This window comes from Phyllobates terribilis, unplaced genomic scaffold (assembly GCF_046119375.1).
Source record: "Phyllobates terribilis strain yellow unplaced genomic scaffold, ASM4611937v1 Scaffold_140__1_contigs__length_4765195, whole genome shotgun sequence".
NCBI classification, from domain to species: Eukaryota; Metazoa; Chordata; class Amphibia; order Anura; family Dendrobatidae; genus Phyllobates; species Phyllobates terribilis.
The window spans coordinates 3371629-3399582 of record NW_027362900.1 but is presented as its reverse complement, the minus strand read 5'-3'; the positions used below and the strand labels follow the sequence as shown (position 1 = coordinate 3399582).

Below are 27954 nucleotides of genomic sequence, written 5' to 3'. Positions count from 1 at the left end.
GCACACGATGCAGAAATGAAGCAGAAAATTTCTGCATCATTTCTGCATCTCCCTGGCAGAAAAAACGCATGCGGATTGTACATGTGTTTTTCCTGCGTAATACATGCGGATTCACATGCGTTTCCGCATGCGGATTGACAAGCGCTTTCCAGGCGATTTTAGCATCACTTGGAAAGTGCTTGACAACTAGGTCACACTATATAAATCCATGCAACCGGCATGGATTTATATAGTGTGACCGTATAAGAATGTTTAAAAATAAAAAAATAAAGGTACACTTATCTTCTGATGCCCCGACGTGTGCTGCCTCATTCGTTCCTGGCTTGTTCCTGGCTGCCGGGATATCGCGAGACACTGCACTGAAGGGCCTGCGGTCACATGACTGTGACGTCACCGAAGGTCCTTCAGTCTTGCACGCGAGCAGAGGGAAGGAGACCGGGGGCCGTCAGAAGGTGAATATATCTTTATTTTTTATTTTATTCTTGTTTTTACAGTTTCTATGGTACCTGGGTGTGGAGGAGGGTCTCCTGTCCTCCACACCCGGGTACCATCCGCACATTAGAACGCGCCAATAACGCAAGTACAAATGCAGTCTTGCGGAATTGGCGCGTTATAATGCAAGTCAATGGCGGCAAAAACGCCGCGTTTCCGCAAAATTAATGGACATGCTGCTGATATTTGAGCGCAGCATAAACGCTGCGGAAAAATCCGCAGCATGGGCACAGCACATGCGGATTATCATTGGGGAACATTGTTGCCCTTCTACCATGCGTTTTTAATGCATTTCCGCAGCCGCAGAAACGCTGTGGAAACGCATAAAAAACGCATCGTGTGCACACAGCCTAAGACACACAAATTATGCAATAGGTAAGACAGGTGATGAAAAGCAGAGTTATTATGAAAGAGATAAACAGTTCTGGCTATAAATATTTTTGTAGATAAGGAGTGTGAAGGTTTTATTGTCCTGTGTCCAGTGTTGTGATGACCTCACAGGTCTGAGGTGCACATTCCTTAGTTGATGTAGAATGACATAAATCCATGCGACACATTCATTCCTGTTCTGAAAGTGTTAAAGGTCACCATCAGTTTATATTCTGAGATTCTTCTTTTTCTTTGAGATTTGAAGTTACCTTTTAATACCAGTAATTTCATGGCTTTTGTGCTGTGATCAGGGGAACAAAAATGCTTGGCTACAGGCAGATCTATTCTTTTTTCTTTTATTGTGTGGCGATGATGATTTTTGCCCTGTCTCCCCTACATACAGACCCCCAGCTGGACATTTGGTACATATAATTAAGTACACTACATTAGATGTGATACAGCTGAACGTACCTGGGATCTTATAGTCCTGATGTGAATTGGGGATCTTCATCTTGTCTGTGGTCGTTATAAAAGGACAGGTTTTGCATTTTTTCTGGTTGCAAGGAAAGGTTCCTGTAGCTGGTGGAGATGACAGGGAGCTTCTGACATTGTCAGGAAAACTTGGTCAGACCTTGCAGCCCTCTGGCGCCCCCTTATCCTGCTGGTTAAACACAGTATTGACCGAGGATAAGCAACAGGGCGCAGCTGCTCTCATTTATGTCGACTATTGTGGCACGTGATGTGACTGGACGTATATATACCACCAGTTCCTTGAATTTCTCTATAAAATGATCTATGACAATGATTATATAATGTACATTGTGGACCATTCAGCCTCAGATGCAGAGTGTGAACATTGCCAAAAATCTATATTGCACATTTAACTGAAATAAATGATACAATTCATCAGAAATGTTAACCATTTAGACGCTTTTCCAAAGTTCCGGATAAATATGAACAAAATGTAAATGTTGATTCATAAGCCGTGAATTCAGCGGGTCGGTCCTGAGGGAATTTACATCCCATGTAGGAATTCAGAGGATCTGGGAAGGGATTTTGCGACAAATGAACAACACCGGATGGAATGGGCCCAGATAACCCGGCACCCAGGCTGGAAAAGATCCATACGCTGGTTTTCTTCGATGCCGATATGAAAGAAATAAAAACAAATATTTTCTAACACTTTTCTATTTTTTTTATAATTATTTGATATTAACCCCTTTACTACCTTGGGTCAGGCCCCTGTGACGTGCCGGGGAGGAGGGGGGATATGGAAATGAAGCTAATAGGCGGGGATTTCTTCGCGTTCCCCAGACGTGAAGCTTGCCAAAACTAATTTAATAAAAAGCTATTACACAGCAAGTGGACCTCTAATATGGGACATACAGGTGAGTATAGATTCACACTTCTATCACCTGTATCCCCATATTAGAGGTCAGATAGGTCCCAGGGGGTGACAGATTCCCTGTAACATGTTAACTGCCATGGGTGGACTCCACCTGTGGCTGTTAGGGGCACATGACAGCTGTACTGATCAGCTGTCATGTCCCTGGAAAGGTGCGGTGTCATCACCGAAGTCCACACGCTTCGCACACGCGCAGTTCCACATGCGTCGTACACACGCGGCTCCTCTCCGTGCACCTCGTACACGCTTCTCCGTACACCTCGTACACGCTTCTCCGTACACCTCGTACACACGCGGCTCCGCTCCCTACACCTCGTACACGCGCGGCTCCGCTCCGTACACCTCGTACACACGCGGCTCCGCTCCCTACACCTCGTACACACACGGCTCTGCTCCGTACACCTCGTACACACGCGGCTCTGCTCCGTACACCTCGTACACACGCGGCTCTGCTCCGTACACCTCGTACACACGCGGCTCCGCTCCCTACACCTCGTACACACACGGCTCTGCTCCGTACACCTCGTACACACGCGGCTCTGCTCCGTACACCTCGTACACACGCGGCTCTGCTCCGTACACCTCGTACACACGCGGCTCTGCTCCGTACACCTCGTACACACGCGGCTCCGCTCCCTACACCTCGTACACACGCGGCTCCACTCCGTACACACGCGGCTCTGCTCCGTACACCTCGTACACACGCGGCTCCGCTCCGTACACCTCGTACACGCACGGCTCCGCTCCGTACACCTCGTACACACGCGGCTCCGCTCCGTACGCCTCGTACACGCGCGGCTCTGCTACATCCACACTGTAAACCCCTCCTGACCCCACACATAAACTTCAGCTCATCCAGCACCATGACAACCAGCACAGCAGAGTCCTGCATCCACTGAGGCCCCTGATCATGTGACCCCTGACTCCTCCCCTCCTGTGACCTCATCACAGCTCCTGTGCGCACAGAGCAGCCATATATGTGGTGGCGGCTCTGCAGGTGGAGGTATGTGGAGACCCCCATTACTGGGCGCAGGGGGCATTAACCCCTTCTGCACGGAGACTCTTTTGGGGTCTTGTGTTGCCCCTTTATAAGAATCATAAGGTTTTTGTTCTGTCTCCTGTAATAGATACATACGACCCAACTATGGAGACAGGAAGGGAGGAAACGTATTGTTCTCATAGTACAGGACCCCTTTACTGGCCCCACAGTGTAATGCCCCCAATATGCCCCTTATGCAGGATGTATGATGCCCCCACACAGTGTAATGCCCCCATTATGCCCCTTATGCAGTATGTATGATGCCCCCACACAGTGTAATGCCCCCATTATGCCCCTTATGCAGGATGTATGATGCCCCCACACAGTGTAATGCCCCCATTATGCCCCTTGTGCAGGATGTATGATGCCCCCACACAGTGTAATGCCCCTATTATGCCCCTTGTGCAAGATGTATGATGCCCCCACACAGTGTAATGCCCCCATTATGCCCCTTATGCTGGATGTATGATGCCCCCCACAGTGTAATGCCCCCATTATGCCCCTTATGCAGGATGTATGATGCCCCCCCACAGTGTAATGCCCCCATTATGCCCCTTATGCAGGATGTATGATGCCTCCACACAGTGTAATGCCCCCATTATGCCCCCTATGCAGGATGTATGATGCCCCCCCACAGTGTAATGCCCCCATTATGCCCCTTATGCAGGATGTATGATGCCCCCCCACAGTGTAATGCCCCCATTTTGCCCCTTATGCAGGATGTATGATGCCCCCACACAGTGTAATGCCCCCATTATGCCCCTTATGCAGTATGGATGATGCCCCCACACAGTGTAATGCCCCCATTATGACTCTTATGCAGTATGGATGATGCCCCCACAGTATAATGTTCCCACAGTACCGCCTGAGATCCTGCAGTTGGAATAAGTCCTGAGGTTTTACTGTTGGAATAAAACCTCTGGAACATGGTTTTCCCTTTTTCTGCTCCCCTACATAAATACTCTTGATATCGAGGCTTTGTACAGTAATATACCGCATGAGGATGGTATCAGAGGAGTAAGACATTTCTTGAAATGGAGATCAGTAGAGTGTAGCAGACATAATGACTTCATGGAGGATCTTATAAAATTCACTCTTACACATAACTTCTTTCTTTTTGATAGGAAGTACTTCCCCCGAGCTCAGCGGTACTGTGATGGGGAGCCTCTGTGCCCCCTTGTATGCTAACCTTTTTCCTGGGCTGGTGGGAGGAAACCACAATATGCAGAGATGATCATAAGTGGTGACATCCATATATTGGGGTGTGGTATAGATATATTGACAAAATTTTTATCATCTGATCAGGGACGAGTGAACAGTTTCTTGAATTTGTCAGGAAACTCAACATCAATAGAGTGGGCCTGAGATTTACAACGGAGTTTAGTTATAACCCCTTGCCTTTCCTGGATGTACTAATCAAGAAAGAACTGGATGTGACCCTAGGGACATTCATCTACCATAAACCTACAAGCACTAATAAACTATTGAAGTGGGATAGCCACCACCCCATCTCCCTGAAAAAAAGAATACTCAAGGGCAAATTTTTATGGTCGAGAAGGACGTGTTCAAATGTCACATTTTAATATACAGACAATAGACATGAACACAAGATTAATGCAAAAGGTTACCCACAGTACATTTTGGATTTCGCACGATTGTGTACAGAAAAACGGGAGAGACAGACTCTTCTCCATACCTAACCAAGAGACCAAGAAAAAGATGGGATAACACGAGTAATAGGAACTGAGTAACCAAATCTTTAATATCTTAACAAAACACTAGGATGTACTTGTGGCCGACCTGGACCTGAAGGGAGCTGTGGGACCTATTCCCACAATAACTTCCAGAAAGAGTCGGTCAATTAGGGACCATTTAGTGCATAGTGTCTATAAAAAACCTGCACGCAAGGGGACTTGGCTGGATAGAAGAATCTGTAGTTTTTTTTAGATGTGGAGAATGTTGTACATGTAATTGGATGAGTGCATGTAAATCTTTCTCGAGTTCCTCCGCCGGTAAAACCTTTTTCCAGAGGGATTAATCCAACTGTAAAACCTCAGGATGGGTATATATGGCCATATGCACCTGCTCCCTAGATAATGTAGGCAACAAGACCAAGACGGGATCTATGAGGAGGGTGGGGGAGCATTTGACCAATATACGCCATGGTCGGGACACCCCATTATCGAGACACATGAACAGTGTACATGTTACATAGTTACATAGTTTATAAGGCCGAAAAAAGACAAGCGTCCATCCAGTTCAGCCTATTTCTTGTGCACTGCAGCTATTCCGCAGCGTTGATCCAGGGGAAGGCAAAAAAAACCCATGCAGTATAGGCCAATTTACATCATTGAGGAAAAATTCACTTCCCGACTCCAATCTGGCAGTCAGATTAAATCCCTGGATTAATTAACTATCACTAAGCATACGATGTAATTTTATTGTTCTCAAGAAAGGCGTCCAGGCCTCTTTTGAACTCATTAAGTGAGTTGGACATCACCACTTCCTCTCCCAGAGAGTTCCAGAGTCTCACGGCTCTGACCGTAAAGAATCCCCTTCTATGCTGGTGCAGGAACCTCCTTTCCTCCAGACGCATAGTGTGCCCCCTCGTCTTTGTCACCATCCTTGGTATAAACAGATCATGGGAGAGATCTCTGTACTGCCCCCTGATGTATTTATACATGTTTATGAGGTCTCCCCTAAGCCTTCTCTTTTCCAACGTAAATAGGTCTAATTTTGACAACCTCTCTGGGTATTCTAGTCCCTCCATTCCCTTTATTACCTTAGTCGCCCTCCTTTGTACCCTCTCTAGCTCCAATATGTCTTTCCTGAGCACCGGAGCCAGTGTACAGTGAAACCGAAGACATCTCCAATTGCATCATTGAGGTGGTTAAACCCAATGTAAGAGGAGTTGGTCACAATAGATGTATCCTCAAAAAGGAAAGTGAGTGGGTCTCCTGACTGTATTCACTAGTCCCGAAGGGACTCAATGAGCAAATTTCATATGCCTGTTTTGTGTGAATACAGCCCCATCCTGGATTACATTTTTGGATTTTATACTCTACCCATTGCTACTCAGTTCCCTGTGAATGGGGTTCACATTTTGTTGTACTTTATCGAGATATATTCTACATTTACTATATAGTAATTAACAAGTATGATGATCCTTGTGTATCTCTAATTATGCAATAGGGTTCAAATTTGACCATTTAGGAATATACTGTGGGCCATCATCCAATATTTTTTGTAGTGATGAAGTAGATCTAAAAGCCTATTGCATGATGTGAGGCTGTGCAATATGTGACGCTGAGTCACTTTTCACGGCCAGGCCATGAGAAGGAATAGTCAAGGAGTCCGAAGTCAAAAGCCAGGAGGGTACGTCATAAACCGAGGGAAGAGGCAAAGGCATAGTCAGGTAACAGTCCATTGGTCAGAATACCAGAAGGATAGCGGATCAGAGCAGAAGGGGTCAGGCATCAGAAGATCAATACACAGAACACTAAGGCACAGAGCCACAAACCTCACACTACGTGAATGTACGTCTGGCAGAAAATGCCCAGTTAAGTAGCCTGGCAGTCACCTGGAATAATGAACACCTGAAGATAGCCGGTGCCTCCCAGTCTCAGATTGGACAGCCGAGCTGTCAATAAACACACTGACTGCTTCAGCACGCCCCTGTACCTGACTGGATGACCGAGCTGTCAATCAAAGTACCGACAGCTTCAGCATGCCCCTGTACATGATTGGACGGCTGAGCTGTCAGTAACTGCATCCCGGACACAGTGAGGGGTGGAACCGTGACCCAATACTTGTTTTTAATCTCCCATGATGCTGATCTCAGAGACAGGACTTTTCTATATTGGTGGAATGCAATACAAATTCATTATGCACTTCGGCGTAGAACATATACTTCTGGACATGGGCAGTCACAGATAGGAGACTGGGATGCTCTTCAGAGTGGAACGCACACATCCAGGCATACGTAATCTCCGACAATGTTCCTAGATACGCTCTGGTGTGTAACACATAACTACGGACATGCGCAGTCACGGATATGAGTGGAGCGGCAGCAATCAGTTTATCTGGAGTTTCAGTTAAAGCGCGTCACTTCCGGACATGCACACTAGGGGATGGACATTATCGAACCTCTAGCGCATGAGAATTAACGCAGGCGCAGTACATTATTGTAGACAGACTCCATTCTATATACACTATGTCAATTCACCTCTAGGAATGGGAATGAGCCTCCTAGTCTGGGGAGGGGTTTTGGATGAAGTTGAATATTTAAACATGGACACCTGGCTATTAGGCACACTCCTGAAGATGATGTGTGTTCAGATGTTTTAGCTGCCTTTGATTCAGCCTGTCTCATCTGTTTCCCTTCAAGCCAGGACTTGCGTTTTTTATTTGTCTCAGCTATCTAATAATTGAATCTACACATATAAAGCATACAGTGTATCACTTCCTCACAGTAAGACTCTTCTAGTTGTCCATAGCAACCAATCAGTGCTCAGCTTTCATTTTACCTCAGCAGCTTCATTGTTGAAAGCTACAATCTGGTTGCTATAGCCAACCAAAAAGATCTTACTGTGAGGCAATTCTCAAAAATGAGGCCCCAGTTACCTCTGCAACAGCCGTTGCTATAATTACAGACTTTAGACCAACTTATCAGGTTTCCCCCCCTTGCGACTATATGGTTGCTGCACCTTTAAGAGTGACTCCTTGGATGCAGTCTCTAACTCTTTGAGACCCTTTGGGCAAAAACTGTGGTTTGGCATTTGTGGCACCCCAGTGGTCCAGTTGCCACTGTGGCCTTGCCTCCCTCACAGGGGGTAATGCCATGCCTGGTTTACCAGTATACAACACTTTCCTGGCTCCAAACCAGAAAGGGGAGCTCCTCCCCTTCAAATTGGAATCTGGAGGCGGGGTTAGAAAGAGTTAGTGGAGAGGAGTTGGAGACAGGAGAGCGACGAGGAAGGACCTGGGGAAGGGAGCTGTGTACAAGCTCGCCCCAGAAGAGAGAAGCGCAAAGGAACCGGACACCGGAGTCCGTGGTTGTGGGGCACTGAAGGCCCAGCAGCCGAATCCGGAGGGCAGGAGACTGCAGGTCTCCTGGCCCCACCAGATGCCCGGCGGCACAGCAGCACCATAGGGCACAGCACCGCCACGTGGGAGCGACACTTAAGGAAGGCCCGAGCTGTCTGCCATACGGGTAAGGAAGAGACGTTTTACTCAGGGACAAGGGTCGCAGCATAGCTTCAAGTAGCAGGGCCAAAGAGAATAGCGCAGAGGGAAGGCCTACAACTCTACATGGCGAGGTGGATCCCCAACTTGCTTCCAGGCCGCCTGGACCTCTACTACCAGCTAGTACCCGTGCCCCGGTCTGCCTAACTACCGCAAGTAAAGATAAAAGGAAACCGCCATTAAGCTGTGGACTGGTCATTATCTGCGGTATCACCTGCATTACACCGTATCAACAACATCCACCTCCACAATTCTACATATACTGCCCTGGAGCTTAGCTCTGCCTGTGGAGAGCTGAACCAACTCTGCTGTGTGACCATCAGCTCCAGAGGATCTGCACCGCAGCGGCGGCCCCATATAGCCGCATACCACAGGTGGCGTCACGAACATTATCTCTAAAAACTTTATTTCCCCTTTTACTTTCCCTTTAATTGACCGCCCTGGGTCACGGACCAGGTCACTGCCACCGTGACATCCCCAGCACCAACCGGCCCGTCTACTGAGTACCCCACGGCCCAGGGGGTGCATCACATTAAACACACAGACACCCATTTTTTTCTTTATTTCTATAGAGCCTAAATTCTGGGGACAAATCTTGTCAAGGTGAACAATTTTTAGGTTTCATGTTTGCAGTATTTTTAGTCTGATGTTAAAGACGGCAGCGCAAAATTTCACTCAAACCAGATGAAAAATGTTTTGTATTCTATGGGCTCCACACACAGATTTACTGCTTTATATATGTAGATATAAAGAAGAAAGCTAAATAGTGTAAAATAATAAATCTCATATGTTTCCCTTATTACCTCCAATAATTGTATTATTACACAGGATTTTTATGATGTTACATCTGCTCATCTTCGTCTCATTAGGGTCTTTACAATATTGGATCCTCTCAGCGAAGATCTCCTATATAAGAGAATTTTCCTTTTTGATCCATCAAAGATGGATATGGACAGAGACAAGATGGCGGAGAGGATATTACACCTCACCCTGGAGATCCTCTTCCGGCTTACTGGAGAGGTGAGAGATTCTGATGACGTCACATTACATCATTCTTATCTATGGGAATAACAGATGGACAGAACTGGAGAGGTGAGGACTCTGGAAATGTCTGGAGGGAGATTTATTAATGTGTCTCTCCATAACCAGGATTACACAGTAGTGAAGAAGACCTCTAGTGAGCGCTGTCAGGACCCTGTGTCTGAGGGATGGAGAAGACCCCTGAGCCCAATCACGAGACCTCCACCTCACCCCCTGATACATGAGGACATCAATGACCAGAAGATCCTAGAACTCACCTACAAGATGATTGAGCTGCTGACTGGAGAGGTGACACTGCTGGGAATGCTGGGACATTATACAGTAACACTATGAAGGGATCGGGGGGTGACGGTATCATTTTATATGTCAGGTTCCTATAAGGTGTCAGGATGTCGCTGTCTATTTCTCCATGGAGGAGTGGGAGTATTTAGAAGGACCCAAAGATCTGTACAAGGATGTCATGGAGGTTCCCCAGCCCCTCACATCATCAGGTAATAGACAGGACAAAATACACACGGCCTATAATTATTTGTATGGAAAGAATGAATTCAGTCCCTGTATGTGTTTCCTCCAGATCTATCCAGTAAGAGGACAACACCAGAGAGATGTCCCCGTTCTCTTCTTCCACAGGACTGTAAACAAGAAGATCCCAATGTTCCTCAGGATCATCAGGTAGATGGAGAGAAGGTGTCATGAGATCTTCCCTATGATGTGTAGACGGCTGTGAAAGTCTTGTTTTATCCACCAGTATTACAGTTATATGAAAAAGTTTGGGCACCCCTATTAATCTTAAGCTTAATGTTTTATAAAAATTAGTGTTTTTGCAACAGCTATTTCAGTTTGATATATGTAATAACTGTTGGACACAGTAATGTTTCTGCCTTGAAATGAGGTTTATTGTACTAACAGAAAATGTGCAATCTGCATTCAAACAAAATTTGACAGGTGCATAAGTATGGGCACCTCACCAGAAAAGTGACATTAATATTTAGTAGATCCTCCTTTTGCAAAAATGACAGCCTCTAGTCGCTTCCTGTAGCTTTTAGTGAGTTCCTGGATCCTGGATAAAGGTATTTTTGAGCATTCCTCTTTACAAAACAATTCCAGTTCAGTTAAGTTTGATGGTCGCCGAGCATGGACAGCCCTCTTCAAATGATCCCACAGATGTTCAATGATATTCAGGTCTGGGGACTGGGATGGCCATTCCAGAACATTGTAATTGTTCCTCTGCATGAATGCCTGAGTAGATTTGGAGCGGTGTTTTGGATCATTGTCTTGCTGAAAGATCCATCCCCTGCATAACTTCAACTTTATCACTGATTCTTGAACATTATTGTCAAGAATCTGCTGATACTGAGTGGAATCCATGCGTCCCTCAACTTTAACAAGATTCCCGGTGCCGGCATTGGCCACACAGCCCCAAAGCATGATGGAACCTCCACCAAATTTTACTGTGGGTAGCAAGTGTTTTTCTTGGAATGCTGTGTTTTTTTGCCACCATGCATAACGCCTTTTTGTATGACCAAACAACTCAATCTTGGTTTCATCAGTCCACAGGACCTTCTTCCAAAAAGAAATTGGCTTCTCCAAATGTGCTTTTGCATACCTCAGCCGACTCTGTTTGTGGCGTGCTTGCAGAAACGGCTTCTTTCGCATCACTCTCCCATACAGCTTCTCCTTGTGCAAAGTGCGTTGTATAGTTGACCGATGCACAGTGACACCATCTGCAGCAAGTTGATGCTGCAGCTCTCTGGAGGTGGTCTGAGGATTGTCCTTGACTGATCTTACCATTCTTCTTCTCTGCCTTTCTAATGTTTTTCTTGGCCTGCCACTTCTGGCCTTAACAAGAACTGTCCCTGTGTTCTTCCATTTCCTTACTATGTTCCTCACAGTGGAAACTGACAGGTTAAATCTCTGATACAGCTTTTTGTATCCTTCCCCTGAACAACTATGTTGAATAATCTTTGTTTTCAGATCATTTGACAGTTGTTTTGAGGAGCCCATGATGCCACTCTTCAGAGGAGATTCAAACAGGAGAACAGCTTGCAAGTGGCCACTTTAAGTAGCTTTTCTCATGATTGCATACACCTGGCTATGAAGTTCAAAGCTCAATGAGGTTACAAAACCAAAAAAAGTGCTTTAGTAAGTCAGTAAAAAGTAGGTAGGAGTATTTAAAACAAGAAAATGATAATGGTGCCCATACTTATGCACCTGTCAAATTTTGTTTGAATGCAGATTGCACATTTTCTGTTAGTACAATAAACCTCATTTCAAGGCAGAAACATTACTGTGTCCAACAGTTATTACATATATCAAACTGAAATAGCTGTTGCAAAAAAAACAATTTTAAGAAAACATTAAGCTTAAGATTAATAGGGGTGCCCAAACTTTTTCATATAACTGTATATGCTCTATATTTGTGTCATGAGAATGGTGGAGATGGCAGGATTAGAGCTGATCATAGATATGACTTCTTATCTGTTTGTGACTATTACAATATTTGTTTCAGGGTGAAGATCAGACCCATATTAATATTACAGAGACATATGTGAGGGGTGATGAGCGGTGTAAAGAGGAGATTCCTACATATGACCATCCAGGTGAGTAGTAACCACTAAATACAGAAAATAACAGATTTATCTCAGTCACCGGCTGTAGCTGTTTTATCGGTTGTGTAGTCCAATCTTATCACAATCATGTGGCCACCATTTTGCCTCTAGACCACAACATTCTCTTAGACCCAAAACTGTTCAAATGACTTCAGGCATTGAAAGCCCTCCTGTATAGAACTTACAACCTGAAGGATCCCCTTACCCCTGGGATTGGAAGACGTTGACCGTGACCTGCTCAGATCTGTAAACTACAAAGCCAAATGACAGCGTACGTAGAATGAGCTGAAAAGTTAAAAATCACTTGATAAAAAATTATCATGATGGGCCTTTAAGAGAAAGCGGAGGGTAATGATGCTGTTGGCTTCTTAGAACCCTGATATCTTATTGGATGAATCTACATACTCCATTCTGTGCTGCTGAATAAGCTCATATGGTCCCTACAAGACCAGGTCCAGTCTTTGCGGCCAAACTTGGCTGTAATATACATTTATTCACGCCTGCAGGAGATGTGTTGGCATGGCTTGAGCCCTGGTTTCATGGATTCACTCCACGTCATAAAGTACATTGTTTTCAGTCCCAAGGAATTCGGATTAGCACAATCTCTCCTGAAATGGGGGCACTAATACTTTCTCTACTCTCCTGAACGGAACTTATAGTAGCTCCAATGGTCCATACTACATGAGTGCATCTACGGTTTAGTGTTGTAGTTCTCTGCCGATACATACGTTCTTGATGTGGGTGAAACATGTTTTTTTTTATTCTATGTCTATTTGTTTACAGTTTTTCCTTTTGTATGATTTGTGGTGGGATTTGCCTGCCTCACTTACAGTTAGGTCCATATATATTTGGACAGAGACAACATTTTTCTAATTTTGGTTCTAGACATTACCACATTGAATTTTAAACAAAACAATTCAGATGCAGTTGAAGTTCAGACTTTCAGCTTTCATTTGAGGGTATCCACATCAAAATTGGATGAAGGGTTTAGGAGTTTCAGCTCCTTAACATGTGCCACCCTATTTTTAAAGGGAACAAAAGTAATTGGACAGATTTAATAATTGTAAATAAAATGTTCATTTCTAGTACTTGGTTGAAAACCCTTTGTTGGCAATGACGGCCTGAAGTCTTAAACTCATGGACATCATCAGACGCTGTGTTTCCTCCTTTTTAATGCTCTGCAGGCCTTCACTGCGGTGGTTTTCAGTTGCTGTTTGTTTGTGGGCCTTTCTGTCTGAAGTTTAGTCTTTAACAAGTGAAATGCATGCTAAATTGGGTTGAGATCAGGTGACTGACTTGGCCTTTCAAGAATATTCCACTTCTTTGCTTTAATAAACTCCTGGGTTGCTTTGGCTTTATGTTTTGGGTCATTGGTCGTCGTTTCATACTACAGATGGACAATCAGTTTGGCTGTATTTGGCTGGATCTGAGCACACAGTATGGCTCTGAATACATCAGAATTCATTCGGCTGCTTCTGTCCTGTGTCACATCATCAATAAACACTAGTGACCCAGTGCCACTGGCAGCCATGCATGCCCAAGCCATCACACTGCCTCCGCCGTGTTTTACAGATGATGTGGTATGCTTTGGATCATGAGCTGTACCACGCCTTCGCCATACTTTTCTCTTTCCATCATTCTGGTAGAGGTTGATCTTGGTTTCATCTGTCCAAAGAATGTTCTTCCAGAACTGTGCTGACTTTTTTAGATGTTTTTTAGCAAAGTCCAGTCTAGCCTTTTTATTCTTGATGCTTATGAGTTGCTTGCACCGTGCAGTGAACCCTCTGTATTTACTTTCATGCAGTCTTCTCTTTATGGTAGATTTGGATATTGATATGCCTACCTCCTGGAGAGTGTTGTTCACTTGGTTGGCTGTTGTGAAGGGGTTTCTCTTCACCATGGAATTTTCTGCAATCATCCACCACTCTTGTCTTCCGTGGGCGCCCAGGTCTTTTTGCATTGATGAGTTCACCAGTGCTTTCTGTCTTTCTCAGGATGTACCAAACTGTAGATTTTGCCACTCCTAATATTGTAGCAATTTCTCGGATGGTTTTTTTCTGTTTTTTCAGCTTAAGGATGGCTTGTTTCACCTGCATGGAGAGCTCCTTTGACCACATGTTTACTTCACAGCAAAACCTTCCAAATGCAAGCACCACACCTCAAATCAACTCCAGGCCTTTTATCTGCTTAATTGAGAATGACATAACGAAGGGATTGCCCACACCTGTCCATGAAATAGCCTTGGAGTCAATTGTCCAATTACTTTTGATCCCTTTAAAAACAGGGTGGCACATGTTAAGGAGTTGAAACTCCTAAACCCTTCATCCAGTTTTAATGTGGATACCATCAAATGAAAGCTGAAAGTCTGAACTTCAACTGCATCTGAATTGTTTTGTTTAAAATTCCTTGTGGTAATGTCTAGAACCAAAATTAGAAAAATGTTGTCTCTGTCCAAATATATATGGACCTAACTGTATGTGAGTCTGCAAGTCCCTGATAGTCTTTAAAAAAAGGTCTCCATTGACTCTTCCAAATGCCTGAGATCTAAATTTAAGACACCTCAGCTCTGCACTATTATAAAAAGTTCTATTTAGATGTCTAATATTTCTTCTTGAAACTAATCTGATAGAAAATATTGGCATTTTTTGATAATTTAGATTGCCAAGAGCCCCCGAGCCCCATTACCCCAGAGAGGTTTCACCACTAGTTACTCATCTCAATTTTTTTTTGCTGATGAAGACTGTTGAGTTTTTATTCATTTCAGTAGATGTGTTATTGTCTTTAGTCACAGTTTTGCCCATCAATATTTAATACCTCTACGTGGATATGGACTTACACAGAGACCCCTAGGCTTGGGCCACTGTGTTACCTTCTGTTCTGTGGAGTGAGATGGGAAGAATAGTCAGATAGCCGGGTGAGAATGAGGAGGGCAGAGAAAATACAAAATCAGAAGTCACAAGAGTAGTCATTCAACGTGCCGGGGTCACAACAAGAAACAAATACACAAGCCGGGAGCTGAGCACAGAGGACTGAACCAGAGGAGAACAAGGCTGTATCTGGCAGCTTCCAGCAATATGCTTCCAGCTTTAGTAGGGTGCGGTGCTTTCCAGTTGGCTGAAGCAGGGAGCAGATTACTCCAGCTGGACAGCACACACACCCATACTGCAAGACTGGATGGTACTACTGGTCCCAGGCTCCCAAATCTTAGTGGCTGGACAGATCCTGCGTTGCCCAGAGCTTCTGGTTCTGACGTCTCTTCCATCACCAGCGCCACCTGCAGAATGAATAAGGCGACTCCTGGTGAGAGAAGCAGACGTCGCAGGAGCAGATCCCAGAGGAGATGGGACACACCATTTGCAGAAGCCCTAATATGACAAAATGGTAGTAAATGAGAGCAATAAAAATCCCCATTGTGGAGATTATAACCCTCAATGAATAGTAGTGACTATTATGACTTCACAGCCACTTTACAGAAATTTGTGCACAGTGGATGTTGGAGAGTGAAAATTGCAAATATACCATTTCATTACCCAACACATAGTGCCCAGATTGTGCTCCAGGAGACACACACCGTAAATTAAGTGGGTTCTTCTCACTATAATAATGCCAAATACATGGATGCTAAATGTGGTTTGGGCGCGCTGCAAGGCTCAGAAGTGAGGGGGAGACTATACTTTGGGAGAGTGGATATTTCTGGATTGGTTTATGGGTACATGTTGCTTTTCAAGAGCTTTTGAGCCACTAATAATGGGGAAACCTCTGTTTTTCCATTGACAGATGATGGACCTGAGTGGGGACTTGTTTTTTTTTAGATGAGTAACAGTTTTTATTAGTATTATTTTTGCCTACATAATATTGTTTGGTGGTTTTTTATTCCATGTTTGGGAGGCAGGATGAACAAACAATTGAACACCACGCTCCACTGGTTCATCCTATGATGTTTTCTATTAGGCCGGAGTCACACCAGCGTATGGTATCTGATACAAGAGCATCAGATGTGATATGCTATTGACCTTCGGCTCCTGCTCTTCAGCGATCAGGAGCCGAGTGTCCTGCTACTGTGCTGCGATTTTCTTGCATGAGATGATCGCAGCACAGGTGCAGAAGAGATGGAGAAAGTATTTTCTCCATCTCCTCCATGGTCTGACCCGGCGTGTATCGGACTGCACTGGGTTGACATCCGTGTGCAGTCCGTTGTTTCACTTCCACCCATAGACTTGTATGGGTGCGAATGAATCGAGTATCGCTGCTAATCACAGCATACTGCGATTGTCTTCTCATGTCGAATCAGCATGAGTAAATAATCGCTGATCTGAGCTGGCCGATATAATAACACTGGGCCGAGTGCTATGCGATGTTTTATTGCATAGCACTTGGCCATGTTATACAGTAGTGTTACTCCGGCCTTATACTGTGAACTGTCATTGTCTTGGTGAATAATTCAATATTTTTACATAACTTGGCATTTCTACTGACAGTTTAAGTAGAAATGTTCAAAAATATAAAATTCGAGGATATTTTATTCAAAAATAATAATTGGTTTTATTCTTGGCAGATGACTGTACCAGGAGATCAGAGGGACAGCTGACATCTTCAATTTTTAAATTAGTTGAGCTTGAGATCCCACAGGATACAACTAAAGTGAATGCCACTACTGCAGATATACCATCATTCCTTCACAGCAAAGATCTGTCATCTGATCCTATGAAACAGGTCCTGTCTTCTGATTCATTACCGACTACTAAGGAAAATCAAAGTCACAAAATAAGCATTAAAAAACAAACTACTGGTAAAGCTAAGAAGCCATTTTCACAATCAGAATATGGAAATAGTTTTCCCCTCGAAAAGTCTTTTCTTAAACATCCAAAAATTCACACAACGAAGAAAATATTTTCTTGTTCCACGTGTGGAAAATGTTTTAACCACAAATTAGGTCTTGTTAAACACCAGAGAAGTCACACAGAGGAAAAGCCATTTTCATGGTCAGAATGTAGGAAATATTTTAAGCAGAAATGGAATATTGTTATACACCAAAGAATGTACACAGGGGAAAAGCCTTTTTCATGTTCAGAATGTGGTAAATATTTTACATGGAAATCAAATTTGTTTCAGCACCAAAGAATTCACACAGGAGAGAAGCCTTTTTCATGTTCAGAATGTGGGAAATTTTTTACCCGGAAAGCGAATCTTGATATCCACCAGAGAACCCACACAGGGGAGAAGCCATTTTCCTGTTCAGAATGTTTAAAATGTTTTAATTTTAAATCGCTTCTTGATAGACACCAGAGAACCCACACAGGGGAGAAGCCTTTTTCTTGTTCAGAATGTGGAAAATGTTTTAACCAGAAATCAGATCTTGTTATTCACCAGAGAACTCACACAGGGGAGAAGCCATTTTCATGTTCAGAATGTGGGAAATATTTTACATGGAAATCAAATTTGGTTCAGCACCAGAGAACTCACAGAGGAGAGAAGCCTTTTTTCATGTTCAGAATGTGGGAAATGTTTTAACCAAATTTCAACTTTGCTTGACCACCAGAGAACTCACACAAGCAAAAAGCCTTTTTCATGTTCAAAATGTGGGAAATGTTTTATCCATAAATCAGCTTTGGTTAAGCACCAGAGAGCTCATACAGAGGAGACGCCTTTTTCCTGTTCAAAATGTGGAAAATGTTTTACCCGAAAAGCGCATCTTGATATCCACAAAAGAACCCACACAGGAGATAAGCCTTTTTCCTGTTCAGAATGTGGAAAATGTTTTAATTTTAAATCGTTTCTTGATAGACACCAGAGAACCCACACAGGGGAGAAACCTTTTTCCTGTTCAGAATGTGGAAAATGTTTTAATCAGAAATCAGATCTTGTTATTCACCATAGGACTCACACAGGGGAGAAGCCTTTTTCATGTTCAGAATGTGGGCAATATTTTACATGGAAATCAAATTTGGTTCAGCACCAGAGAAGTCACACAGGAGAGAAGCCTTTTTCCTGTTCAGAATGTTGGAAATGTTTTGTAAAGAAATCTTCTCTTCTTAGTCACCAAAGAATTCACACAGGGGAGAAGCCTTTTCCATGTTCGTAATGTGGGGAATGTTTTACACAGAATTCATCTCTTAATAAACTTTAAAGAAATCACACAAGGGAAAAGCCTTTTTCATGTTCAGAATGTTGGAACTGTTTTAACTCTTCTGTTCCTAGGGTACATGTGAAGTTGTTACATCACATGAGCCCTGCGCCCAATCAGCTTCATTCGGCTTCACTGTCCCCTTCTTCGGACGTATTGAACATCAACAAGAAGCCAGGGCTGCTGCTGCTTTCTGATTTCCTCTTATTGTTCGATGTGTCCAAAGGTGGGGACAGTGATGCCAGCGTGAATGGCCGCAGAGCTCAGATGACATAAAAATGTCACATAAGCCTCGGAAACGCAAGTGCTCACACCACTGAAACTGCACAGGCATGGGACGTTTGTATAATTGTTTTCATTTTAACAGGACCAAATATGAGGAATGAGAAGGGGTTGTCTAAGAGTAAAGATGTGCGGTTGTGGATGTTAATAATCACCTAGGCAGGTTATCGATGCAATTAGTTTTATTCCTTCCGGCCATGGTGAACAGCAATTCCAGGTAAATGTCCAACAGGCAATTCTCTTAGTCCTAGAGTTCCAACCTGTGATCAGTAGTTCCACTGCCCCGTACCAGGTGATACCCACTGTCCCCCAAGTTTTGGTTGGCCCACAGCTTTTTGTATCTCCCGCCGGTATATTGGCAGTCACAGCATATGCTCCTTTGGATGATGGATATCACAACCGCAGCCCGTGATTCCACCCAGCTCTCCGTCCGACTAGCAATGAATCTTCCCTTTCTCCTGCACAGGGTTCAGCCCCCTGAATCGGCAGAAGAGCTCACCCCTCCCTCCCCCAGCTAATTGTGCCTTAGTGGAGATATTTTCTCAGGTGGAACCCTCCCCTGGTTTTGCATGTGAGACTACCTGTGGTGACGGAGAGAACAATGGCCCAAGGTCTTGGAGCTATGGTCACTGAATGGAATAGATACCGGAGGTTGAACTGATGAGCAAACAAATCACTAACAAAACACAGCAAGCAAATTTCTAACAAAATACAAAATTAAGATTGATGAAAAGGGGTGCTCAGTGCTGGAAAAGTATTTAGAAAGCGGCCAGGTCCTCACACTAAGTACTGGACAACCTCTTTGAAGATCAAAAATTCCACACAGAGAGAAGCCATTATCGTACCTAAAGTGTGAAAAAAGAATTACCGGAACATCGTATTTTGTTGACCATCAAAAATAACTCAGACGAGGAGAAAATATATATGTTATTGACAAATTGTACAAAAACATATAACAGACAAGCATATAATTAGATGAGAAAGGGAAATTACTTTAAAACTTTTTTTTTGACTATAAGACACACTTTTACCAAGAAAAAAATCTTGCTAATAAGTGAGTGCATCTTATCGACAGTGTCCTTCCAGATCACTGAGAGAACTGCTCTTCCACCTCCAGCCCCACACTTATCTAACTGATTGGTGCAGACCAGGAGAGGAAAGTAGCGGGATCTGCACAGAGGCTGCATGTCCTGAGTTAGCAGCTGAAGAACCTTCTACTTGACTAGCTCAAGGACCTTCCAGATCATGTAATCAAATCACATCACCTGGAATAAACTGCAAAACAGGGTAATGTATATACAGTATATGTGTATGCAAATGTGCATATGTAACAGAGGTGTGTGTGTATATAAATGTGCATATATAGCAGAGCTGAGTGTGCATGTACTGTCCGTGCAGCAGTGTTATGTGCTTGCCTGACTGTCTATGCAAATGCTGGAGCTCATCCCATTGATTGCCCGTACTCCTTTCCTGTGGGCATAACACTACTCAGACAATGCAGGGTGAGGGTACCACACTCCGGTAAGAATTTATTAGTCACCAATGGTTAACAGCATATGGTATTAGGTATTCAGTGGCGCTGGTAGGTATGCCTCTTTGAACCTGCTGCAAGTAAGACAACTTACCACAAGTGGTCAGGGAATGTTAGAATAATATGCTTATGAACTTGCGCTCAATGGAGGCATATACAAAAGTGGGGTGACACTCGAGTTAATTAAACATAAGACAATTTATTAAGAAAAAATGATAAAAATAGGTCTTTTTGATAAAATTAGTTAAATAATTTAAAAAGGAGGGATGAGGTGATGCGTCATATGGGGTATAGTTGGATGGGTGGCAGGCGTTCTTCTCTGTTGAGGAAATACTTGGCACGTTGTAGGACGAGTTTGCACCTGGTTAAAAAGCGGATAAGTATTAAGTGAAAGGGAGGGGAGTTTGGTAAACAGTTCTTAGGGAGTGTATTATTGGAAGCTACAAACACGAAACGCGCGTTAGGGGCACTCTGGACCACTTGTCCTGACCTTGGGTAATTATAATTGATTTGATGGTTATTGATGTACTTTAACCAACACATATACTGTTTTGTTAGGTATTTCCTATTCATGTTTATGGCAGGGTTTCCTTTGGTTTAAATCCTATGACAGGATGATAAGCATCTGTTATTAGCATTGGTGATGGTGTGACATTTGTTCACTCTAACACAGTGGAACTATACAGAATTTAGTATTTATATGTGATACATATTTTTTTGATGCCCTGTTGTGTCTACCTGCTGTCTATGCGATATATCAATACTTACCCACTGCAATAAGTATATAGTGTCTGTGATTTCCCAGATATATCTACACTTACCTCTTGTTAAATTTGTCATACAATATATATGCCCCCTAGGTCAGGTTTATATTCTTGGTACAACTTATTTTTCGGTATTTAATATTTTTATTATTTCTGCTCAATACAATTTCTTATATTGTATCTCTATTTGGCTGTATACTCCTAATTTCTTCTATGTAGGATTTATGCTTGATACATAGGAGGGCCTTTGATTTATTGGTCTTATATCGGTACCTTTGCAACCATATTGTTCAAGATATACTGATGGTATTGATTACAGAAAAAATTCCAAACTACTGAAGGTTCCAGTGAGTGCTGTTGCAGCAATAATCTGGTAGTTGAAAGAACATCATTTCACCATAAACCTGCCACAGCCAGATTTCAGACCGAAGAGTGAAACAAATTATCCTAAAAATTGTCCAAGAGCCAACTATTATCTGAGGAAAGCTACAGGAGGACCTGGAATCAGGAGGTAAAATTGTTTCAAAGAAAACTATAAGTGATGCACTCTAGCTCCATTTCTGAACAAAAAGCATGTTCAAGCATGTTTAACCCCTTAAGCCCCGAGGGTGGTTGGCACGTTAATGACCAGGCCAATTTTTACAATTCTGACCACTGTCACTTTATGAGGTAATTACTCTGGAACGCTTCAACAGATCCCCCTGATTCTGAGACTGTTTTTTCGTGACATATTGTACTTCATGATTGTGGAAAAATTTCTTCGATTTATTTGTGAAAAAAATGGAAATTTGGCGAAAATTTTGAAAATTTTGCAATTTTCAAAATTTGAATTTTTAAGCCCTGAAATCAGAGAGATATGTCACACAAAAGAGTTAATAAATAACATTTCCCACATGTCTACTTTACATCAGCACAATTTTGGAACCAAAATTTTTTTTTGTTAGGGAGCTATAAGGGTTAAAAGTTGAGCAGCGATTTCTCATTTTTCCAACAAAATTTACAAAACCATTTTTTTAGGGACCACGTCACATTTGAAGTCACTTTGAGAGGTCTTTATGACAGAAAATACTCAAAAGTGACACCATTCTAAAAACTGCACCCCTCAAGGTGCTCAAAACCACATTCAAGACCTTTATTAACCCTTCAGGTGCTTCATAGGAATTTTTTGAATGTGGAAGAAAAAAATGAACATTTAACTTTTTTCACAAAAATGTTTCTTTAGACCCAATTTTTTTTATTTTCACAGGGGTAACAAGAAAAAATGGACCCCAAAATTTGTTGTGCAATTTCCCCTGGGCACGCAGATACCCAATATGTGGGGAAAAAACACTGTTTGGGCGCACGGCAGGGCTCGGAAGGGAAGGAGCGCCATTTGACTTTTTGATTGTAAAATTTGCTTGAATAATTAGCGGACGCCATGTTGTGTTTGGAGAGCCCCTGTGTGCCCAAACTTTGGAGCTCCCCCACAAGTGACCCCATTTTGGAAACTAGACCCCCCCAAGGCACCTATCTAGATGCATAGTGAGCACTTGGAACCCCCAGGTGCTTCACAAATTGATTCGAAAAAATGAAAAAAAAAACCTTTTTCATTTTTACGAATCAATTTGTGAAGCACCTGGGGGTTCCAACTGCTCACTATGCATCTAGATAGGTGCCTTGGGGGGTCTAGTTTCCAAAATGGGGTCACTTGTGGGGGAGCTCCAATGTTTGGGCACACAGACTCTCCAAATGCAACATGGTAACCGCTAACAAATTGAAGGGAAAATCGGCTCAAATTGTTAGCGGACACCATGTTGCGTTTGGAGAGCCCCTCTGTGCCCAAACTTTGGAGCTCCCCCACAAGTGACCCCATTTTGGAAACTAGACCCCCAAGGCACCTTTCTAGATGCATAGTGAGCATTTGGAACCCCCAGGTGCTTCACAAATTGATTCGTAAAAATGAAAAAGTGAAAGAAAAAACACTTTTTCATTTTTATGAATCAATTTGTGAAGCACCTGGGGGTTCCAAGTGCTCATTATGCATCTAGCTAGGTGCCTTGGGGGGTCTAGTTTCCAAAATGGGGTCACTTGTGGGGGAGCTCCAAAGTTTGGGCACAGAGGGGCTCTCCAAACGCAACATGGTGTCCGCTAACAATTTGAGCCGATTTTCCCTTCAATTTGCAAACTCAAGTAGCGAGCACTTGCGCTCAACACTATTCGCCATATCGTCATCTTTTTTTCTTACTTTTGAAAAAAATCCCAACCCCATCACAAACCTAGCCCTAACCCTAGTATAACCCTAACCATAGCACAACCCTAGCCCCAGCACAACCCTAGCCCCAAACCCAGCCCTAACCCTAGCCCAATCCTAACCCAAGAGTTTATTTTTGACGCCGTTCCTTGTGCGGTATAAGTGATTAGATGACTTTATTCTTCGGGTCGGTGTGATTACAGCAATGCCAGAATCATATGGGGTTTTTATGACTGACAGCTGTCACACACTAAAAGACGCATTTTTTGTAAAATCTAGTTTTTGCATCGCCATATTTTGAGAGCTATAATTTTTCCAGATTTTGGCAGACAGTCATGTGACGGCTCGTTTTTTGCGGGATGACTTGACGTTGTTATTGGTGCCATTTTCAGGCACGTGACATTTTTTGATCGCTTTCTATTCCGATTTTTGGGAGGCAGAATAAACAAAAACCAACAATTCAGGAATTGTTTTTTTTTTTAATTTATTCTGTTCCGCGTGTGGTAAAATTGATGAGGTAGCGTTATTCTTCGGGTCAGTACGTTTACAGCGGTACCACATTTATATTGTTTTTTCTATGTTTTGCACTTTTACATAATAAAAGCAATTTTATAGAAAAAAATATTTTTTAGCATCGCTTTATTCTGAGAGCTATAACTTTTTTATTTTTCGGCTGATGGAGCTGTATGTCGGCTTGTTTTTTGCGGGACGAGATGACGTTTTCAGCGGTACCATTTTTATTTACATGCGTCATTTTGATCACCTTTTATTCCACTTTTTGTTTGGCGGTATGGTGATAAAGCATTGTTTTTTGCTTCGTTTTTTTTTTTTTTTTTTTTTACAGTGTTCACTGAAGGGGTTAACTAGTGGGACATTTTATAGGTCAGGTTGTTCCGGACGCGGCGATACCAAATATGTGTACTTTTATTGTTTTTTGTTTTTTTTTTAATAATAATATTTATTGATGGGTACATTATATTTTTATTTTTGGTGGATTATTTTTTTTTTATATTTTTGCAATTTTTTTTTTTTTTTTTCACTTACAGACAGTTTATACACTTTATTACTTTGTCCCACTCTGGGACTTTCACTTTTTTTTCTCTGATCGCCTGCATGGCACAGGAATGCAGCACCATCCCTGAGCCATGCAGGCTGTCAGCGGTGCACATTGAGAAGATTGTTTGGAGATGCACTGCGCATGTCCAAACAATCTTCCTGCTGTCTGGTGACCCGGATGTTGTCATGACGACATCGGGTCGTCATGGCAACACCCGGGAAGCCTTTGCAGACTGCGCTGGAAGCCGGAAGAGGAGGTGAGTATCGCCGATCACCTCCCCTTGCCCCCGCAATGCCGCGATCGACTTCGATAGACTTCGATCGCAGCATCGCGGGGGTTAATGTGCTGGGAGCGGTGCAGGACCGCTCCCTGCACATAGTATCGGGTGTCAGCTGTGACAATCAGCTGACACCCGGCGGCGATCGCGCCCGCACAGCCTGTGTGCGCGCGTGATCGCCATGACGTACTAATACGGGTCTGGCTCTTAAGTCCCAGGGCACAGACGCGTATTAGTACGTCAGATGTTGTTAAGGGGTTAAAGTTTGTTCAACAACATGTGGACAAGAATGTGAATTACATAGTCTGATCAGATGAGACCAAAAGTGAACTCTTTGGATGCCATAATACACTCCAAGTTTTGACACTAAAAGGCACTGCATATCACCCCCAAAACAACATACCAACAGTGAAGTTTGGAGGTGGGAGCATCATGGTGTGGGGCAGTTTTTCAGCATACGGCACTAGCAAACTTTGTATAAATGAAGGAAGGATGAATGCACAAATATACAGAAACATTTGTGATAAAAAATCAGCCATCTTCCAGGATGATGAACATGAATCTAGGGTTTACATTTCAGCAAGATAATGATCCCAAACACACAGCCAAGGAAACTCTGAAAAAAAGCTGGTAGAATGACCCCGCCAATCACCTGACCTGAATTCAATAGAAAATGTATGGAAGAAACTAAAGGCCAGAGTTCATAGAAGAAGCCCATGGGACCTTAGGATTTGAAGAGCGTTTGTGTTGAAGAATTGTCCAAAATCACGCTTGAGTAATGCATGCTACTAGTTTCTCCATACAGGAGGCATCTTCAAGCTGTCATCACCAACAAAGGCTTTTGTACGAAGTATTACTTTTATTTTATTTTTCATGATTACACATAATTAAATTTATGGCTATCTATGATTGGATTTCTTTACCTGTGTGGATTAGATGGGTTGTTACCGACAACTGGTGAAAATTTCATGTCAATAGAACGTTTAGATAGTTAGGTCCAAAAAATATTTGGACAGTGACATAAGTTTTGGAATTTTAGCAGTTTACCAAAAGATATTCAAGATAAAATTATATAATCAATCTGGGCTTATAGTGCCAACTTTCAGCTTTAATTTGAAGGTATTAACATCCTAATTGGAGTAAAGGTTTAGAAATTACAGCTCTGTTATATGGAGCCGCCTCTTTTGGTCAATTCTCAAAAGCTCTTTCATTGGCTGTATGGGCTCTTCTCTCATTAATCCATCATCAATGAAGCAAGTAAAAGGTCTTGAGCTGATTCCAGGTGTGGCTTTTGTATTTGGAAGCTGTTGCTATGAACCCATAACACAGAAAGATGCTCTCAATGGAAGTGAAAAGATCAAATCACCAAAGGGATTGCAGAAATGTTAGCAGTGACCAAATCAACAGTTTGATACATTCTGAAAAAAAAAGTGCACTGTTGAGCTTGGAAACTCAAAAAGTTGTGGACGTCCACTGAACAAAAACAGTGGTGGCTGATTGAATAATTCTTTCCATGGTGAAGAAAAGCCCCTTTACAATATCAACCTAAAGCCCCCGTCTCACATAGCGATATCGCTAGCGAGATTGCTGCTGTGTCACGGTTTTGGTGACGCAACAGCGACCTCACCAGCGATGTCGCTATGTGTGACACTTTGCAGCGATCAGGCCCCTGCTGTGAGGTCGCTGATCGCTGCAAAGTATCCTGGACCATTTTTTGGTCGTTGGCCTCCCGCTGGCCAGCACACATCGCTGTGTGTGACCAGCGGGACCAACAATCAGGCTGGTATCCATGGTAAACAGCGGGTTACTAAGTGCGCGCGTGCCCCTAGTAACACGATGTTTACCATGGATACCAGCCTGATCGTTGGTCCCGCTGGTCACACACAGCGATGTGTGCTGGCCAGCGGGACCAACGATCAGGCTGGTATCCATGGTAAACATCGGGTCACTAGGGGCACGCGCGCACTTAGTAACCCGCTGTTTACCATGGATACCACTCTGCTACGGTGCGCGGGAGGTTACCATTCACCTTAGCAGAGTCGTATCCATGATAAACATCTGGTTACTAAGTGCGCGTATGCCCCTAGTAACCCGATGTTTACCATAGTTACCAGCCTGCTTCTGCTTCAGCAGCAGGCTGGTAACCGGGAGCAGGACATCGTGGACGATATCGCTGCTTCCCTCATCGCTGGTGAGCCTGCCTGTTTGACAGCTCACCAGCGATGTATTAGCGATGCAGCAACGATCCCTGACAGGTCGTATCGTTGTCGGGATCGCTGCTGCATCGCTTAGTGTGACGGGGCCTTAAGTGATGAACACTGTCCAGGAAGTAGGTGTTTTTTAGTGTCTAGGTCCAACATAAAAGAGAAGACTTCAAGAGAGAGCAAATACAGAGGGTTCACCACAAGGTGCAAAGCATTAATGAGCCTTAAAAATACAATGGCTAGATTAGACAATATGAGGCGGGTGTGTAGTACCGTGCCACGGCCACTACCAGAAGACAGCTAGCTCCGCAAGTGAGTATTTCTGGACGGCAACAATAAGTGATCGGCAGGGGAGTCGGGTGTTTGACCCCAACCCATCAAACATCGATGACCTATCCTAAGGATAGATCATCAATGAAAAAGTAGTGGACAACCTCTTTTAGTTGCCCCATTACTTTTGAGCCCTCGAAATGAAGAGGCTTTGTAGACCAATGGATGCAATTCCTAAACGTTTCACAGGGTATTTTTGTTCAACCCCTTTTTTTGTATCATTTTAAATCCAAATTAGTGGCTTGCGGAGCTTAAATCACGAATATTCAGTCACATTCCAAATACTTCTGGACCTAACTGTATTCATATATTTTCTAATGATGAGCAAGCATGCTTGCCACTGCTCGATACTTAATAGATCATCGCGGTGCTCGGATTTTCAATCAAATATCTCTGGTGCCATAGTTCCTGCCCCACATGTTTTGCGGATGTTAGACAACCATTAAACACACAGGGATTGCCTGCCTTACACGGTAATGCCGTGTTGCCTACTTGAATTACTGTGATTGGCCGGCCGCATTCCTTCATCTGGTTTTATACTCGAACAAGTAATGAGCGCACCCCGATGACTGATTAAGTATCGAGCAATGGCGAGCACGCTCGCTCATCACTAATATTTACAATACATGGACAGATATTGCATCTCTCATACACGCGCGGCTCCGCTCCGTACACCTCATACACACGCGGCTCTGCTCTGTACACCACGTACACGTGGCTCCGCTCCGTACACGCGCGGCTCCGCTCCGTACACCTCGTACACGCGCGGCTCCGCTCCGTACACCTCATACACACGCGGCTCCGTTCTGTACACCTTGTACACGTGCGGCTCCACTCCGTACATGTGCGGCTCCGCTCCGTATGCCTCGTACACGCGCGGCTCCGCTCCATACACCTCGTACACACGTTGCTCCGCTCCGACACCTCGTACACGCGGCTCCGCTCCCTACACCTCG

General features: G+C 43.6%; 1 pseudogene; it reads left to right on the top strand.

Annotated features, from left to right (window-relative positions):
• The first annotated feature begins 376 nt into the window (after window positions 1-376).
• On the top strand, window positions 377-18326 carry LOC141205539 (uncharacterized; annotated as a pseudogene).
• The last annotated feature ends 9628 nt before the right edge of the window (window positions 18327-27954 follow it).